Below are 18,391 nucleotides of genomic sequence, written 5' to 3'. Positions count from 1 at the left end.
ATTTTTGCTGCCATCATGGACCTAATACTCTTTGACTCAGTGCTGTGTAGTTCTTCCCTTTGGACATCCCCACCCCACCCCCTTTCCTTAAATAAATTCAATTTTTCTTTATTCACAGTCTGAGATGGCTATTTAGCCTGCCTGAGCACCACCCACCTTAACCTTTCACTTAGTGGCTGGAAAAAACCCAACTTTACTATCTCATAGTTTCTGTAGGTCAGGGATTTAGGAGTGACCTAAACTAAATGGTTTTGGCTCAGGGCTCTCATAGGATTTTAGTCTAGAGACAAGCAAGGATTCTGAAGCCCTGACTGGCCTGGAAAATGTGCTTTCATGATGGCTCACCCACGTGGGGGTAGGCAGGAGGCCTCAGTTCCTTACCACATGAGCTTTCCGAAGGCTGATTGAGTGTCCTCACAACTGTGGGTGAAAAGGGCCCACATACTAAACAAACGTGCTCAGGAGAGGCCTGTGTGGCAGCCTTACAAAACCAGAGACCTAAAGTAACCACATAAGATTATCTGAAAGTAACACTTTTTAACTGAAAGAAGTTTATGGCAGGTAGTCATGTCCTAGGCTAGAATCTTCCCTGACAAAGGTCAACTTGCACCTTAATTGAGCCTGTCTATTGTCTTTTGGCATCTATGATAATATTCCTTTGGAATGTCAGGGTAACTTCCCTTTTTCTGGGCCCCTCAGCACACAACCAGTGCACCAAGACAAAGACCTTTCATTGTTATTGTTATTAATTGTTGATTGTTAACTATCCTGTACCCGCTTATTAAAAGAAGCCTGTGTCTATCATTTTACTTTTTATGCAATCCCAGAGGTTTCCCCAATTTATTTTCTCCCACCTCCCTAATCTGTCACCAATGGATTTCATGTAACCCACTTACGTCTTCTCTTTCTATTGTAATGTATAAAATAAGATGCAAAACTGCCATTCCCTGGAGCATTTTCTCAGTTCGGTGAGATTTTGCTTCCGGGCAATTGTCGTCAGTTTGACTCAAATAAACTCATAAAAATTCTCTACAGGTTTGAATGTTTCTTATGTTGACACAACATGGCAGCTGACTTCCCCGAGAATAAGCCATCCCAGAGAACAAGTGAGGAGGGCCTGGCGTTTGACCTCGTCTCTGCGGTGCACGTTGTCACTTACACTTTATTGGTCAGAAGTGAGTCCCTAATGCCTGGCCAGCAAGGCCCAGCGGTTGAGCATTGACCTAGGGTCCAGGAGACCGAGGCTCCATCCCCAGCAGGGGGCCTGCAGGAGGCAGCTGATCAACGGCTCATCATTGATGTCTCTCTCTCTCTCTCTCTCCCCCTTCCTCTCTCTAAAATCAATAAAGATATATTTAAAAAAAAGAAGTGAGTTACTAAGTACACCCTACACTCAAAGGGAGGGAAATCAGGCTCCACTACTCAAAGGGAGGAGGGTAAAAGAATTTGTGAACGTATTTTAAAGATACCACATGTAGTTTGAGTTTGTTTTCCTGTCACTTGCAATCAATAGAATCCTGATAGATATTCAGGAATTTATCACTATTGTTTATTGCTGTTATTACATGGCTTTTGGCAAAACAAACAAAACACCAGCAGTCACAAAAGTGCTAACAAAGCGTATCTTATCAACGCCAATTTGACCCTGTCTTACCTAAGCTTAAAAGTCTCCAATGGCCCTCACTGTCCAAAAGTCTGAATTTCTTTACATCGGGCACAGGGCCCATCACAGCTATTCCCAGGGTCCTCTCTAGCACTTTCCTACAAAACGTGGCTTCAGAATCCCCAGGCTGCTTGCTGGTCTCTGAATATGCACATTTCCACATGTCCATGGTGTTCTAACCTCTCCCTGTAGAGTTCTGCGCATCTCTCAAAACCCAATTCAAACGCCATCTCCTCTGTGAAAATTTCTCTGACTTCACTCCAAAAATGATACTACTTTATTGACGCCTACTGAGCATTAGGCACTTCATATTTATTATGTCCAATCCATAAATCCATAACCCTGAATGCATGAGCTCTTTATATTGTTGCATTTTACAAATAAGAAGATTCAGGCTCCTCTAGAGAGGTTCAGGAACGTGCCTACAGTCATCCAGCTGGTAAGTGTCAGAGCAAATTTTGGCACCCCCTCCCCCCGTTAGTCAGTTATTCCCTCCTCTGCTCCTACACCACCCCGTTTATACACACTGAATGGTTATTGATGAATCTGGCTCCCCTGAGAGACCAAGAACGTCTTGGGGCCCTATCTTGTATAGCCGCCTTCCATGGAGCCCTCACTATACGTGGTAGGCACCAGGATTAATGTTGCCCATTTTCCAGACGAAATAAGGTTCAGAGGGACTGAATGACTGAGGTGTGACTCCATACTCCATGCCCTTATCCTGCATGAGATACGGTAAGTGCTCAAATGCATTTGTTGGAAGGCATGAGTAAAGTGAATGTGAACTGGGGGGGCCCACAGGCTCCCCACCCCCCACCAGCTTCAGCTGGGGACTATGAGGCTGCTGTTTACCTGACTTGGGCCTGGTAGGGCCTGCAGACCACATGGAGTAGAAATACTCCTACTGGAAGCCAAGGGCCCCAGCTTCTGGTCTTGGTTCAGCCTTAATCTAACTGGCTGATTGTGGGAGTTGTACCTCTCAGGGCCTCCTTTTCTCCTTTCTTTTTTTTTAAAATTGATATTTATGTATTTATTTATTTTTAGAGAGAAAGGGGAGGGGAGAGAGAAACATCAGTTTGCTGTTCCACTTATTCACGCATTCATTGGTTGATTCTTGTATGTGCTCTGACCAGGAACTGAACCCGCAGCCTTGGCATGTGGAGGCCGTATGCCCACCAACTGAGCTGCCCGGCCAGGGCAGGGCCTCCTTTTCTAATGTAGCATGAAGAGATAGAGGTATTAAGGTTTCACCAAGCAATGCCAGGTGGGATGTGATGCGACTCCAGACAGAAAGGAGCAGCCCAGATGCCAGGGGCTATAGCAGGCCAGGGTCCAGGGCCCCTCTACAACTGGCACACCACTGCTCTGGGGGCTAAGGTGGGCCTCTGCCCTGATCTGGGTGAGTGCCCACTCTGTGGCCTGCCACAGCCTCTTGGGCTCCACCCAGATCCTGCATCATAGAAGCCGAGATGAGCTTTCTCTCCAAGTGCATTACCTCGCATGTGTTCAAGTTCAATGTTAGCTGCCACCCTTGCCTGGGACCCAGAGAAGATGAGCTCCATCTGGAGTCTCTCGGCTTCCACCGCCTCAGCCAGCTGAGCCGTGTTTGGATCAACAACAAATTTCATCAACTCATTTCCGCCTCCAGCCCTTACTAAAAGCATTAGGCAACAGCAGCCCTGGGGTTGACCTTTGCAGCATCCATTGTCATGGCTGTTATTACAGACACAAGTAATACCCAGGATGATAATTTATGGTTAAATGGTTCTTTAACCAGAGGGTGAGAGGACTCCGGGGCCATTACCTCACGGGCCTCCTGGCACACTCCCACAGGCCTTTTCTTCAAGTCCCTCTTCCACACTCCTGCCTCTGGAAAGCCCTCCTCCACGTTCCCTCTAATTCCATGTTGGCACAGCTTAGGGCCATGTGCCCAGGTCCTGGCCTTGAGGGGAAGCCTCATGGGGGACATTGTTCAGGTTTCAAAGATCTTCTTGTCTCCCACTTTAACCCTGAGCGAGTTCCTTCATTGACCTGTTCCTCTATGTGCCCAGAAGAAGCAGGATTGCTTATTTATTTTTATTGATGAGAGAGAGAGAGAGAGCGAGAGAGAGAGACATCTCTTATTAATGTATTTGTTGGTTGATTCTTGTATGTGCCCTGACCGGGGATCGGGCCCACAACCTTGGCATATCTGGATGACTCTCTAACCAACTGAGCTACCCAGCTAGGTCAAGAAAAAGAATTATTAACAGTAACTGTGTTGAAGTGTTTTCAAATACTAAGGATGGAAAAAAAAAACTAGATAAATATAATCTTGTAGTTGGTACATGGCTTGCTGCGCTCGTTGGTGCCCCTGCGCGCGGCTGGCTGGAGGCAGAGCTATCTGCAAGTACAAGCTGTTCTTGCAGAACTATCACCATAACGCACCTATAAACCTGGTGGTTGGGTCATTGGTTTCTTTCTTGTTTTCTTTCCTCTCCTTTGTTCTTCCTTTCGTTCCTCCATCTAAAAGTCAGAATGCATTTGTTGTCATACCAAAACTACCCGGCCTAACTAAGCCAAGAAGAAGCTAGCCTATTCCATCTCCAAAACATTTTAGACTCAGCAGGTCGAAATCTGTAGGCCAAACACCTGAATTGTTTTGGAAATAAACCTACAGGCAGCAGGAGATTATCTGGAGTGAGAAAGGAATGTACGAAGAGGAGGGGAAAGAAATGGAGATCAGAGCCCTGGTTTGGGCAAGGGCTGCAGGCTCAATGCTCTGCCAGGGGTGCATGCGGGGTGCATGCGGGAGGCAACCAGTCGACGTGTCTCTCTCTGTCTCTCCCCCTCCCTTCCACTCTCTCTAGGAGATCAATGGAAAAAATATCCTCAGGATTAACAAAAGAAGAAGAAGGGAAAAAAGAAATGGAGACGAGGAAGACTGTCTCCAGGAAATATATATAGCCTTCTCTCCCAAACAATCGTGTGTCTTGACAACCAAATGGAAGATGTGGGTTCTGAAATATTTGCAACAGTTGAAACGGGAAGTGACTGCGGAACCAGGAAAGGCCAGCGCAGGTGTCTAACTCCCCCTTGAATATCGTTTGCCCAACTCCCTGCAAAAGAACCAGGGAAGAATCACAGATCCTAGATAGGCATGTGGCGGTCCCAGTGGGGAAGGGGGTGGAGATGGAGCTTCCACCTGGACAAGGTGAGCTGCAGAATGCACTAAGGCCTGGGAAGAATGGAGGGAAGGAGAGCAGAGCTAGACAGAGCAAGATCCAGACAGCTCTGACAGAGAGGGCAGGGCAGTGGACACCTAAATGGGTGGTGGTGGCTCTGACTCTGAAACATTTTATCCATCTGTAAAATGAGGATAGTAACAATATCTCTGAGGCAAGGTGTATCAGTCAGGGTCCACCAGAGAAACAGAACCAATAGGATATAAAGAGATTTATTATGAGGAATTGACTCATGTGATTATGGAGACGAGCAAGTCCCAAGATCTGCAGAGTAAGTTGGTAAACTGAAGAACCAATGGTGTGGTCTAATCTGAGTCTGAAGATCTGAGAATCAGGAGAGTTGATGGTGTAGTTCCAGCCCAAAGGCCAGCAGGCTCCAGGCCCAGGAAGAGCCAATGTTTCAGTTCAGTTCAAGCCCAAATACAGGGAAAAAGCCAGCCTCCCAGTTCGAAGGCGATTTGGCAGGAAGAATGATCTCTTACTTAGAGGAGGGTCAGCCTCTTTGTTCTACTCAGTCCTTCAACTGATTGGATGAGGCCCACCCACATTAAAGAGCACACTCTGCTTCACTCAGTCTACTGATTTAAATGTTAATCTTGTCCAAAAACACCCTCACAGAAACCCCTAGAATAATGTTTGACAAAATAGCTAGACACTTGTGGCCCAGTCAATTTGACCCATAAAATTATCCCACAAAGCTATTTTGAGGATGTACCAAATGAATTTGAATGTGTGGAACCAATTCATTTGTATTGAAGTATATAGACGGTGGTCAGCTGAGCTTTCACTGTACCTGTCCCTGGTTCTTGCCCTGAAATTCCCTCCTGTTGCTTCTAAAGTCAAGTATGTCCTTGAGCTGAGGGAAGGTGGTGGGGACAGCCACAGAAGAAAAGGTAAGGGAAGTAGCAGCTAGATGAATGTTTCTGTTAGTAAAAAAAAGCTAACAGAGAGCCAGGACCAGAGCATCTGGGGGAACTTTAGGGTTAAGAAAAAAGACAACTAGAAAGACTAAAATACAGGGCTATGGAGAGGACTCGGGCCAAGACTGGCCATTTGGGGGGCTCTCCCCTGAGGAGCCACAGTGGCAGCAAGCCCTGCCTTGGTTCCTCGAGGACTGTTATTCCTACCAGTCTCAGTGCCAGGTCAGGGGGCCAGCCCGCCCTTGTGTCCCAGCTAAAGGTTATGGGTGTGACGCTTACACACACATAATCCCTGTGAGGCTAGATGAGTGTGGGGCTTACGTCATGGTCCCAGAAGAATGTGCTCTTTAACAATAGAAGTGAGAGTCAAGAGAATGTTCACAAACATGGCCTCTCCTGGTCTGGACCCGACTCCATGTCACCAGGGCCACGTCCTTGTGTGGAGGCTAAGCAGAGCCAGCTCTCAGGAGTCCTGAGCATTTCTACAGCCAGTTTTCCAGCATTCCAGACAGTACATCCCACGCAGGTACCTTTTGTCACAAGGGATCCAACGGTGCTGGGGGAGGTGAGCAACACCTTCAGAACTGGGCGGACTGCAGAGGCCATCGAACTATATCCCCCATCCCTGCTGGGACCCACACTCAGGGAACCCCACTGGGGTCAGAAGGGTGGGTGTGTCTAGAGGAAGTGAAGGGCAGGTGGATGGGGGCTCGAAGCCCAGCTCTGGGATATGGTCCCTGTGACACCTTGGGCTAGTTACCCAGCCTCTCCAGGTTTGAATTCTCTCCTGAACTCAATGCTGGCTGGAGTTGCTTGCTGAACTTCAAAAAACATCCATGCCTGGGCCCAAAGCCAGACTTCTAAAATTAGACTCTTTAGGTGTAAAACCTGAGAATTGGTGAGTTAGAAATGTCCCAGGTGATTCTAAGGTGCATGCCCATCTTTCCTAATCTGCTGGCCACCATATAATGAAACTCATTAGGATGGGGTGGGGTGGGGAAAGGGGTAGCAATGGGGCCAATTCCATGTGGCTCCACTTTGAATTGTGGAGCCACAGGAGCAAGTTGCAAGGAGGCAGGCTTGGATTTGGGACTAGGAAGCAAATTCTAGCCATGCCTGCAATACCTCTCCTGGAATTGCCTTCATGACCAGCCTGTAAACCGCACAAGATGATCAGTCTTGTGTAAATTTATACTGAACACTCCTAATACTGCCAAGCTGGATGAATTACCTAGTTTAGAAGACTTTGCTCAAAATAGCTTTTGGCTGCTTCCAAAAATCAAATCCACTCCCAAGAGTTATTGCATTGCCTCTTACTGCACGTTCCTCGGCCTCTCTGTGCACCCTGGCTCCCTCCCTAAGCCAGATGCGAGGGTCACCCACATGCCCCACTGTGGTGAGATTTCAGTGACATAGGAAGTAAAGATTCCTGATTTTCCTGGTCGAACCTGAATGAAGGTGAACCCTCTCACACCATCAGTCAGGACCTGATAGGACAACATTCACTCCAAGTTCTGGAGTCATTCTAACCTTGGAGTAGAGAGCTTTGGGCCAGGGTCCAACTCTCAGCTTTATCTCTCAGGTGTGACAAGACTTGCTCTCTCTGAACCTCAATTTCCTAATCTATTAATAGGGCTATGAGAGTCAGATGGGAAATACCAATAAAGCTCTTAGCACAGAGCCTAACATCTGGCAAATGCTCCATAAATGTTGATACCTGGTTATTATGATCACCCTTGAGGTAAATCTATAGCCTACCCAGGGGACTGCTTGGAAGGAGACCGTCTGGTGGATGTGTACGTCTGGAATGCGTGTTATGCAAGCGGTCCCACCACCGTGTTTACAGCTCACCTATAAGTTTGTTGAGTTCCATTCAAGACCCAGGTCCTTGGCTCAGGAGCTCCACTCCCGCAGAGCATGTCTGGGCATGAGAACAGAAGCCAAGGCAAGTGTTTGCTTTGGAACGAAGAAGGGACACGGAGGGATTTCTGGAGGCGCTCGCCAAGGCAGAGAATGGAGTCATCTGTTTCTCATAAGATGGAGTGCTGGGAGTGGAATCCACTTTCCTGAACTGTCTGGGGCAGTTCGTTGCTAGCCTGGCCACAGCTTCTGTGGGTCAGGAGAGGGACTGCAGTAAGACCAGGGCCACCACAACCAGGCCTAGACTTTGAAAATAGACTTGAATATCTTTTGAATCTTCAAAGGTTAGTCTAAAAGCATTTCTAAGCCCCTCTCTGCTCCTGTACAACTGGAGGAATGTTTGAGGGTGAGGGGTGGGGGCAGGGGAGGGTGTGGCTGTCAATGGGGAAGGTGTCCAAGGTGTCCAGGTGAGCAATCCTGAGTCACTGGATCTCGAAAATTCTGATATAGCTCTGTTTAAATTTCTCTCTTTTTTAAAATCCTTACCCAAGGATATCTTTTCCATTGCTTTTCAGAGAGAGTGGAAGAGAGAGAGAGAAAAAGAAACAACAATGTGAAAGAGACACATCAGTTGGTTGCCTCCTGCACCCACCCTGACCAGGGAGGGGGACTGAGCCTGCAACCCAGGACTATAACCTTGACTGGAATCAAACCCAAGACCCTTCAGTCTGCTGGCTGACACTCTAACCACTGAGCCAAACTGGCTAGGGCCCTGATTTAAATTCCTAAGGGCTCTTTAATCTGTTCTGTCCCTCAGGCTGGGATTCAAGAAATTGCTTTCCTGATGCAGCTGAAAGTATCAGCCTGGTTGCAAAGCCCCCCACGCAGAGCTGAGCCTGGACAAACCCAGCCATCCCTACAAGGCCACGGTGCTTTTCCATGGGGGTTTGTTTCTCCCTATTGAGCTCTCGTGTTCATGTGTTGCTTCTAACACCACCACCATTTCATTAAAGTTAAAATAAAATAAAATAAAATAAAATAAAATAAAATAAAATAAAATAAAATAAAATAAAATAAAATAAAATAAAATAAAATAAAATAAAATAAAATAAAATAAAATATAAAATAAAATAATATAATAAAATTAAATTAAATTAAATTAAATTAAATTAAAAAAAGGCCCTCACAGCTGAGTTTTGTTTTTAGTTTATGTTTTTATCTTCTAAATGTTGTTGTTATTAGAGTCAAGGCATGGACTAAGCGAGGTTCAGAGGCCCTACTGAATGCTGAGATTCCCAAAAGTCTTTTTGTGCTGCTTGGCGCTAAGAGGACAGTTCATGGCAAATGAGGCAGGAAGGCTACCCCTCACCCAAACATTCAGTCCCCCACCCTCCCTTGGTGGCAGTGGTGCAGGGAAGTGGAGTTGCCACAGCTTGTTGCAGATGGAAGGTGAACACCAGATGCTGTCAGTGCCACATCTCTCAACAGCTCCAAATTACTGCCCCAGGATTTACATGGAAAGAACTGGGAAGTGTGGAGAGACAGAACCCATAATTCCTGCTGCTTAATGAGGTCTGTGTGTCTGCTTCCATGAGGAGGAACTACTGACCTCATTGCTGTGCCCCTGGGGTCCATGGGAAAGGCTGGTCAGGTGTCCTGTCCGCCTTTGCCAAGAATGACCATCTTGCCAGGGGAGGGCAAGAATCAAACATTCAGTGAGCTCATTCCATGAGCCAACACTGAGCTAAGAGCTTGACTGCGTTCTCTCATTAAGTCTTCACTGCGGCTATGTGAACAGGTACTGTCCTCCCCGGGAGGGGAAACGGAGACGCAGGTGGAGCACTGGCCAGGACAGGCTACACTGCCTCGCAGCAACAAACAGCCCAAGGAGCTCAGTGGTTTTATGGAATTAGAGTGTATTTCCGCAAAGCCTCACCAGTGTCAAAGTTCTTAAATGTACATTGGTTCACCAAATCCCTAAAACACCATCAAGAAGCAAGCAGGGCAAATTTCATAGCCCCATTTCTTGAACCCCACAGCTCAAGAAAGTGAAATCAGGAAGGTGAGCAGACTTGACATACTTAGAGCTAGTCGCTGAAATACCCACACTCAAACCTAGTGCTTCTGAATCTAATTTGAAGCTCTTCCCAACACGTCCAACTCCCTGTCATTTTAGTCTCTGGAAAGAACAGCCTTTCCCCCAAATTACCTCCTCTCCTCTACCTGCTCATTTACGCCTCAGATCCCATCCTCAGGACATCGTGGCTTCTCTTGACCCTCCTCTGGGGGAGGCCATCATTAGTGTGTACAAAACAGTTAAAGTGTCACAGTGTGAGGCCCTGGCCAGCTAGCTCAGTTGGCTAGAGCATAGTCCCTATACGCCAAGGTTGCAGGTTCAATCCCAGTCAGGGCACATACATGAAACAACCAAGGAATGTATAAATAAGTGGAACAACAAATCAATGTTTCTCTCTCTCTAAAAAAAATTAAAAAATAAAAATAAAAAATAAGTGTCGCACCCAGCTGGCGTGGCTCAGTGGTCGATCACTGACCTATGATCCAGGAGATCAAGGTTCAATTCCTGGTCAGGGCGCATGCCCTGGTTGCAGGCTCGATCCCTGGGGGGGGGGGGGGGCATGCAGGAGGCAGCCGATCAATGACTCTCTCCCTTCCTTTCTCTGAAATCAATAAAAATATATACTTAAAATAAATAAGATAAAATAAATCCTAGAGGATTTTATTTTAAAAAAAGTAAGTGTCACATTGTATAGCCTTAGGTTTAAGAACATCTGTGACAGAATTTAAAGAATAGAGAGATCAGGGTGACTGTCAGGGTCCAGGAAGGCTGCACTGAGAAGCCACTGACCTTGGTAAATGTGGGAATTCATTCCAGATGAAAATTCCTTCCTAATTCTCTTTTTCCTCTGTTCTATTCTATTGCATTTTAAAATAATGTGCAGTGCCTTCCCATTTACTATTTTATTTAATTTCCTGAACAATTCTATTAGTGAATTGAGGGGTTGGTCACATCTTTTTCTCATTTTGACCCAAAACTGAAACCTACAGAGGAAGAAGTGACTTTGCCAACATCAGAGCAAACCAGAGCCTGAACCCCAATAAAGAAGCAAAAATGTTAAAGAGTAATAATAATTATCAATCCTTGTGCATATGTGGTTAAACTGTCACATTTAGAGCTACCTGTTGGTGTATAAATACATTTTATAAAAATTAGGTTTTTAGTATGAAATATTTCATATATGCAATGGCATTTATATAACACATATATAATATTTAGAATAATAAAACGCTATATCTACCACCCTGCTTATTACCAATGTTTTAAAACATGAAGTCACTTTAAATTATAAAAATGATACATATACTCCTGGTACAAAATTCAAATCATGCAGAAGATGGAAACTTTAAAGTCCCTTTTCCCTTCCTGTCGACCTCTGAATTCCACCCCCCAGGGATAATGACTGTTAACAATTGGATACATGATGTTATATATATTCATTTTGGAAAACAATCCAGCAATATATATCAAGAGTCATAACTATGTTTCTAAGTTTTGGTCCTATCACCCCACTGTAGGAATTTATCCCAGGAAAAGACCTCCTAGGTTTCCTTCCCTTCTTAGAGAGGGTCAAGCTCATTACCACACATATCTTTCCCCTTGCTGTTTCCTCTGTCTAGAATCCTGCTCCCCTAGATTTGCTCATGGTTGAAAGCCCATTTAAGTCTCAGTTCACATTGTCACCACCTCTGAGAGGTTGCCCATGGTCACACATCTAGACTTGCTCCCTCTCCCCACAAACCATCGGCACACAGTAGGAATGCAGATCTTGGTTGAGGGGATACATGTACACTCGTGAAACTACCACCTGATCTATGAGGGAAGGATGTTATTTGACTCACCTTGGAACCCAGGCAGCTACTTCTGAAAAGAAACCGTTCTTACTGGCTTTACAGACTCTAAGAAAAGTCTGTGGGAGGTCTGGCCAGCCTGGGGCTGTCCTGCCTGTCACTTCTTCCAGCTGAATGGCTGCCTTTCAGATGTAGATGCTGCATATGGGCAGCCTGACCTCCCTCTAAACCCTTTTCATTCTTGGCTTCTAAAACAAAGAAGAGGTAAAGAAAATCCTTGTGTGAGAGTCTCTGTCAAAATAACACCTAGGCCCTAGTTAATTAGGATGAATAATTTAATACTTTCAAGTCAGACAATGGAAACATTAAGAGTTTCCACCAAAACATAAAGTTGGCCAAGTGGGCGGGGTCTCCAGAAGTCTCCAGAACATTGAGGGCTGGAGGGACTTATTATAAAGCCTAGGGTCAGAGAGAAGGTGGGAGAAAGGGAAACCCAGACCCTTTCCCAGCTCCCAAACACATGCTAGGCTGTGTAGGCTGAGTAACTCTAACTTTTTCCTTATAGAAAAATAAAACATTTCTATAGAGGAGTCAAAACAAAAATTAAAACCTCACATAATCCTATCATCCAGAAAGACAATATTTTTGTAGTGTTTCCTTGTAGTCTTTTTTTTCTTAGCATACTTAAAAAGTTAAAAGGTGATTATATTAATAAAAGTTTTAAAATGTGATTATATTATACATTGCCTTATAAACTGTTTTTTTCACTTAATAATATATTGTGAATATTTTCCCATGCCACTAAACACTACTTAACGCTGTCATTTTTAAAGGCTGTGTAGTATACCATTATATTGTAAAATCCACCCAATGCCCTGTCATTCGACATTTAGGTGGTTCTCAATTTTTTAAAATGTTTTTATTGATTTTAGAGAGAGAGGAAGGGAGAGGGAGAAAGAGAGAAATATGGATGAGAGAAACATAGATCAGCTGCCTCCGGCACACCCCCTACTGGGGACTGAACCCACAACCCAGGCATGTGCCCTGACTGGGAATCGAGCTGGCGACCTCTCTGTGCATGGGGCAACGCTCAACCAATTGAACCACACCAGCCAGGGCTGTGGCTCCCAATTTTTATAAGCAGCTTGTCAATGAGTGTTTCTGAAATGCATCTATGATTAGCATCTCAGAACTAATTCCAGGAAGTGGAATTTCTGTGTTAAAGGGTGTGTAAAATTCTAGGGGTTTTTCCATGCACTGCTGTAGGCAACACATTCATTATTTTGAAGAGCGTTAATAAATGTGGTCTGCTATCTTATTTCTTGGTCTCGTCACCTATATTTTTACTGAGTGTAGTGACACTGAGCCAGGAACAATACACAAAGTTTACATTCAGATGGGACTTTCTGCCTTCTGCGGGTAAAAAAGGGGGCCACAGATTGAACTGACAAGCTCAGGGGAGGCCTGCCTGGGGGCCCTACAAACTTAGAGGCCGAAAGCAACCACATAGGATGGTCTGAACATAAAAAGTCCTGATGAAGAGCGGGTCACGTCCTAGGCCTGTAGCTTCCTTGTCAAAGGTCAGTCTTTACCTTAAGTGAAACTGTCTATTGTCTATTCAAATCTAAGATAACATACCCTTGGAATGTCAGAGTAATAATCCCCTTTTCCAGACCCCTCAGGGCACGACCGCACCAGAGCAGGAGACCACAGAACCCCTCACAGTTATTTCGTTCCCTGCATACCATCTCCATGTGCTGTAAATGCTAATTATGAACTATCCTGCACCCACCAATGTAAAAGAAGTATGTGTCTCTGTTTTACTTTTTATCCAATCTCAGAGATTTCCCCAAAGATTGCTTCCTTTTGCCCCCTAATCTATCACCGATGGATTTTATGCACCCCACCTTATGTCTCCTCCTTTGACTCTAATGTATAAAATAAGCTGCAGAACTGCCATTCTCCAGAGCATTTTCTCAATCCATTGAGATGTTGTTTCCCGGCAATTGTCAGTTTTGCTAAAATCAACTCATAAAAATTCTCTACAGGTTTGGACATTTCTGACATTCAGAGGAGCTTGTATTTTAAAAGAAAACCTTTTGATTTTTGATCAGAACAAACATAAAATAAATTAAACAGAAAAACTCAGTTGATTAAATTAAAAACAGAAAATCAAAGGAAGAACTTACCCCCAATACATTTAATTAAATAAATAAATAAAGGAAGACCTTGATCTTTCCTGTTCTCTCTCATTAAATAATTAGTTAACTAATTATCTAATTAGTTAACTAATTATCTAATTAGTTGTGCTAGGTTTGCCACATGTGCATTTGTATTTCACGTGTGCCTTTTATGGCTGGCTACCCAGTGGCCCTTTCCAAACCCCTTCTCCATTTATTTCTTCCTATTGTGGACAATGAAAAAGACAAACATTCACCTTTCCAGACTCCCTAGCAGCTAAGAGTGACCTGTTGAGAACCAAGGGGACATTTGTTGTTGGGATCCAGGAAAGTTTTTTCCTTGCTTGACAGAAGAAGGGAAGTCTCACACACAAACGCGCACACACACGCACACCCTTTCTCTCTCACACCTTGGCCCTCTGCCCCATTCCCAGCCTTAGAATCTTGTCACGTGGGTGGATGGTTCCAGGAGCTGAGGCAGTCATCTTATAATCATGAAGCAACAAGCCTAAGGATTTAAAAACCCTCTAATAACGGTTAGTCCTCAGTTACATCATGAGGCTGCTGTGCCTACCCTGGAGCTGCACTGGAATCTAACTCCCAAAATAAATATCTTTATGGTTTACGTTAGTGATTCTCAAAGTTAGTGGTTAAGTTAGCGTATTAGAATCACCTGGGAATTTTGTTACACGAAGGCTGATTCAGTAGGTCTGAGATTCTGTACTTTTAGCAAGATCCCAGCCGGTCTTGCCTCTGCCGGTTCAGGGACCACACTTGGAGCGGCAGGCATCACTGTTACATTGGCCCGAGGCCTCCTAACTGGCGCGTCCTCTCTGGATGCAAAGGCCACCTCATTACTTCACAGTGCAGTACAGGGAGGCCTCTGGGAGCAATGACGGCAGGATCCCTCCCTGCCAGGGGTCCATTAGCGATTCTGTGCCACCGGCCCCAGCTGGTGGGTTCCTAAGTTAATGCGTCATCCAGTGATAAGTCCCGTCCTGGTCCCGAGGCCCGAGTGTTTGCGGATGTCCTGCCCTGTGCTCGCCACCCCAGCCAGGCCAGTTTCGGACCCACCCAGGCAGACTCAGCCCGAAGTAAAAGGCGCTCTAACTAGACTCGCCCTTCCTTTTGGGGCCTTCCTCCGCCAGCCTTCCCCTCAGCTATACTGTTGGCTGCTAACAGGGGAGAGGCTCTTTAGGTAGCAGCTTTCTCTTTGGTTGCCCAAAGTCAGGTTTCCAAAAACAGTGATGGTGAAATTTCAGGCCAGAGAGAAAGGACACTGGCAGGAGCCCTCTGTTGCCTTCAGACGTATCTACATAGTTATATTGCTTTTCTCTTTCCTTCCAATCTCAGAGAAGACGTGCGGCCTCCGACCCACACAAGGTGCCCCGTGTCCCTGCTCTGCAGCTCTGAAGCCTCTCAGCAAGTTCACCAGCGACCGTAGGATCTCCCTCCTCCCCGCAGGTCCCGCCGGCTCGGCTCCTGTGGCCCCGCTTCTCTGTTCCCTCAGGTCTCCACAGCCCTAGGGGCAACTAGGTCAGGTCCTTGGACTAGGAGCTGGAGCTCCAGGAGCCCTCTCAGCCTGAAAGCCACCTCCTCCCCCTCTTCCCTCCCCCACGCCCTCTCCCTCCTGGGTTGAGTTTCCCTGGAGGATGGTGTGAGTCCCTGCACCAATCCTTTCAGCCCAGGCTGAGAAGTTAGAAAAGCTTTTTTTTTTTTTAAATCCTCACCTGAGGATATGTTTCCATTGATTTGAGAGAGAGAGAGAGAGAGGGAGGGAGGGAGAGAGACAGAAACATCAATGTGAGAGAGAAACATGGATTGGTTGCCTCCCTTAACTGGGGATCGAACCTGCCACCTGGGTAAGTGCCCTGACTAGGAATCAAACCCTCCACCCTTTGGTGCATGGAGGAAGCTCCAACCAACTGAGCCACACAGGCCAGAGAAGCATTCTCAAAGGAATGTAGCTCCTCGTCTTCCAGGAAGCCTCCCAGCCCCCACCTTCCCTGGCCCCTGGAATGAGCCCTCACTCAGGGAAGGTGCCCCTCCTCTCCCTCGGGCCTCACGCCTCCACCGCCTGGGCCTGGCTAGGTGCACCCAGTTGCTGGGCCTGCTTGCATCTCACCGGTTTCCTCCAAGTAGCAGAAGTTCCTACACCTTCTTGTACAAATAAAATAATTTTTGAAAGAAAAAGAAAAAAAAGAAACCCCTCAGGAAGGGGTTAAAAGTATAGACTCCCTGGGCCCATTCCCAGGGTCTGATTCATCTGGTTTGGGGCCTATGCCTGGAATCTGATTTTAAACAAACACTCTGGGCTTCTAACACAAAAGACCCTCAAGTGGCACTGAAAGAAATGCTGGTGCCTGGGCCTCAGCCCCGGGGATGCTGATTTGGCTGGTCTGGGTATGGGGGGTCCTCTTCCCCCGCCCCTCCCATCCCCCACAGACCCTCCTGTGCAGCCTGGGCTGGAACCGCTGACTTACCGGGGCTCAGTCCCGAGAGCACTCATTGGAATGGAGCGGCTGGGTTAACCTGGGCATCGCTCTGGGAGGGGCGAGTCACTCAGCTGCCAGCCGGGAACAATTCAGCCTGGCAGGTGTTCCTGAAGGAGCCCCGTGCCAGGCCCTTGCTGGTTGCTTGGAAATACAAAGCCATGAGGTCCCTCAGAGTTTCCATTCGCCTTGGAAAGCCAGGGCTCAGGAAGCGCTCCAGCCACGTGGAGTTCTGGTGCTGAAGTGCAGGATAAGGGGAGGAAGTGGCTGTCATGAGGGGTGTCTACCTTGTGCCAGGCCAGCTCTGTTGGTTCAATCTTTCCTGCAAACCTGCCAGGAGGATGTGTTATGGGTGAGGAAGTGAGGTCCACAGAGGAGTAGGGCCTTAAACCCAGGTGTGTCTTGACTACTATCCTACCCCCCCTCCAAAGATGTGTGGAAATAGGGCCCAGGTGGTCACCCAGGCGGTTGGCCCCTGAGGGCTGGGAGACCTTGAACGCTTGCTGCCCAGGTTAAGATCCCTCCAGCCCCAACCCCTCTGCCCCTGAGTCCTCCATTTCCATGTGCCCCAGTTACAAATCTTGGACTTTGAGTCTGAGCTCTTGCCTCAGGCTTCTCCAGCCCTTTTCTTAATCCTAGGGACAGTCAAGCCAGGTGACTTTTACAGCCAATGACCTTAGTAGACTTGGGGCTTGGTATCCAGGGAGCCCTTGGTGCTTAGTCTTGGCTGCATGCTGGAATCAGCCTTTAAAAATGCCCCTTAGCCCTGGCCTGGTAGCTCGGTTGGTTAGAGTTGTCCCTATATGCCAAGGTTGCGGGTTTGATCCCAAGGTCAGGACACATACAAGGAGCAACCAAAATATATAAGTAAGTGGAACAACTATTTGATCTTTCTCTCTCTGAAATCAATTAAAAGTTATAAAAAACAAAATGAAAATAAATTAAAATGCCCCATTAACTTAAAACTCTCTCTTTCCCTTCCACTTTCCTCTCTCAGTAGGACCCAAGCATCAGTATTTTTTTTAAGGTACCCAGGAGATTCCAACAAGCGGCCAACATTGGGAACCGGTGCTCCAAGCTCATTCCTCATGCATAGGAGAGGCTGTCCTCTGAGGGCTCAAGCCTGGGCTTGGGGGTCAAACAAGTTTGACCAACTCTTAACCTACTAGCTACATGACCTTGGGCAAGTTACTTAACATCCCTCTGACCCACTTCCCTCATTTGTAAAGTGGGTGATGGTACCAATCTCACAATTAGGTTTTGAAGAATAGCATTAAGTTAAATAGGGTGCCTGATACACAATGGGCATTTAATATGTATTATGATTTACAGTCCACAGCTCAAACTTCCCCTAATTGGTTGAGTAAACCTAACATGTCAAGGAGATGTTAACATGCACATACCCACCCACTCACACATCACATGTTAAATTTTGTTTCCTGAGGCTACATAAATCCTATTGTAAGCCTTCTTAGTTTCCCTGTTGCCTCTCACCATTGCCTACTAGTTTCTGGGGATTGTAATGTTTAGGAGGTTGTCCCTGGCCGCCATATATTTTTTTTATTTTAATTTTAATTTATTTAATTAATTCATTTTTAAAATCCTCATCCAAGAATATTTTTTCCATTGTTTTTCAGAGATATTAAAAGGGAGAGATTGAGAGAGAGAGAGAGAGAGAAAGAAACATCTACGTGAGAGAGACACATTGATTGGTTCCCTCCTGCATGCACCCTGACTGAGGCCAAGGATGGGATCAAGCCTGTAACCAAGGTACATAACCCTCAGCCGGAATCAAATCCGGACCCTTCAATCCACAGGCTGACGCTCTAACCACTCAGCCAAACTGGCCAGGGCTATTTTCTTTTCATGTGTTGATTTTCGAGAGAGAGAGAGGAAGAGAGAGAGAGAGAAACATCGATTTGTTGTTCCACTTATTTATGCATTCATTGGTTGCTTCTTGTATGTGCCCTGACTGGAGGTCGAATCTGCAACCTTGGCGTATCAGGACAATGTTCTAACCAACTGAACTACTTGGTCAGGGCCTGGCTGCCATCTTAAAAGCCTCTCTGTGTCCTCCTGGAGTCCAGCTTACAAGGCACTGCTGCTGATGGTGGGTCCCATCAAGTAGGACTTTTTCATTTCAAGTCTTCAAATCCTTGGGTTAGGAATGGGGCCAGGGGCTCCA

Source organism: Miniopterus natalensis, chromosome 1, assembly GCF_054644295.1.
Source record: "Miniopterus natalensis isolate mMinNat1 chromosome 1, mMinNat1.hap1, whole genome shotgun sequence".
Lineage (NCBI taxonomy): Eukaryota > Metazoa > Chordata > Mammalia > Chiroptera > Miniopteridae > Miniopterus > Miniopterus natalensis.
The sequence above is the reverse complement of the archived record's forward strand: the minus strand, read 5'-3'. Positions refer to the sequence as shown.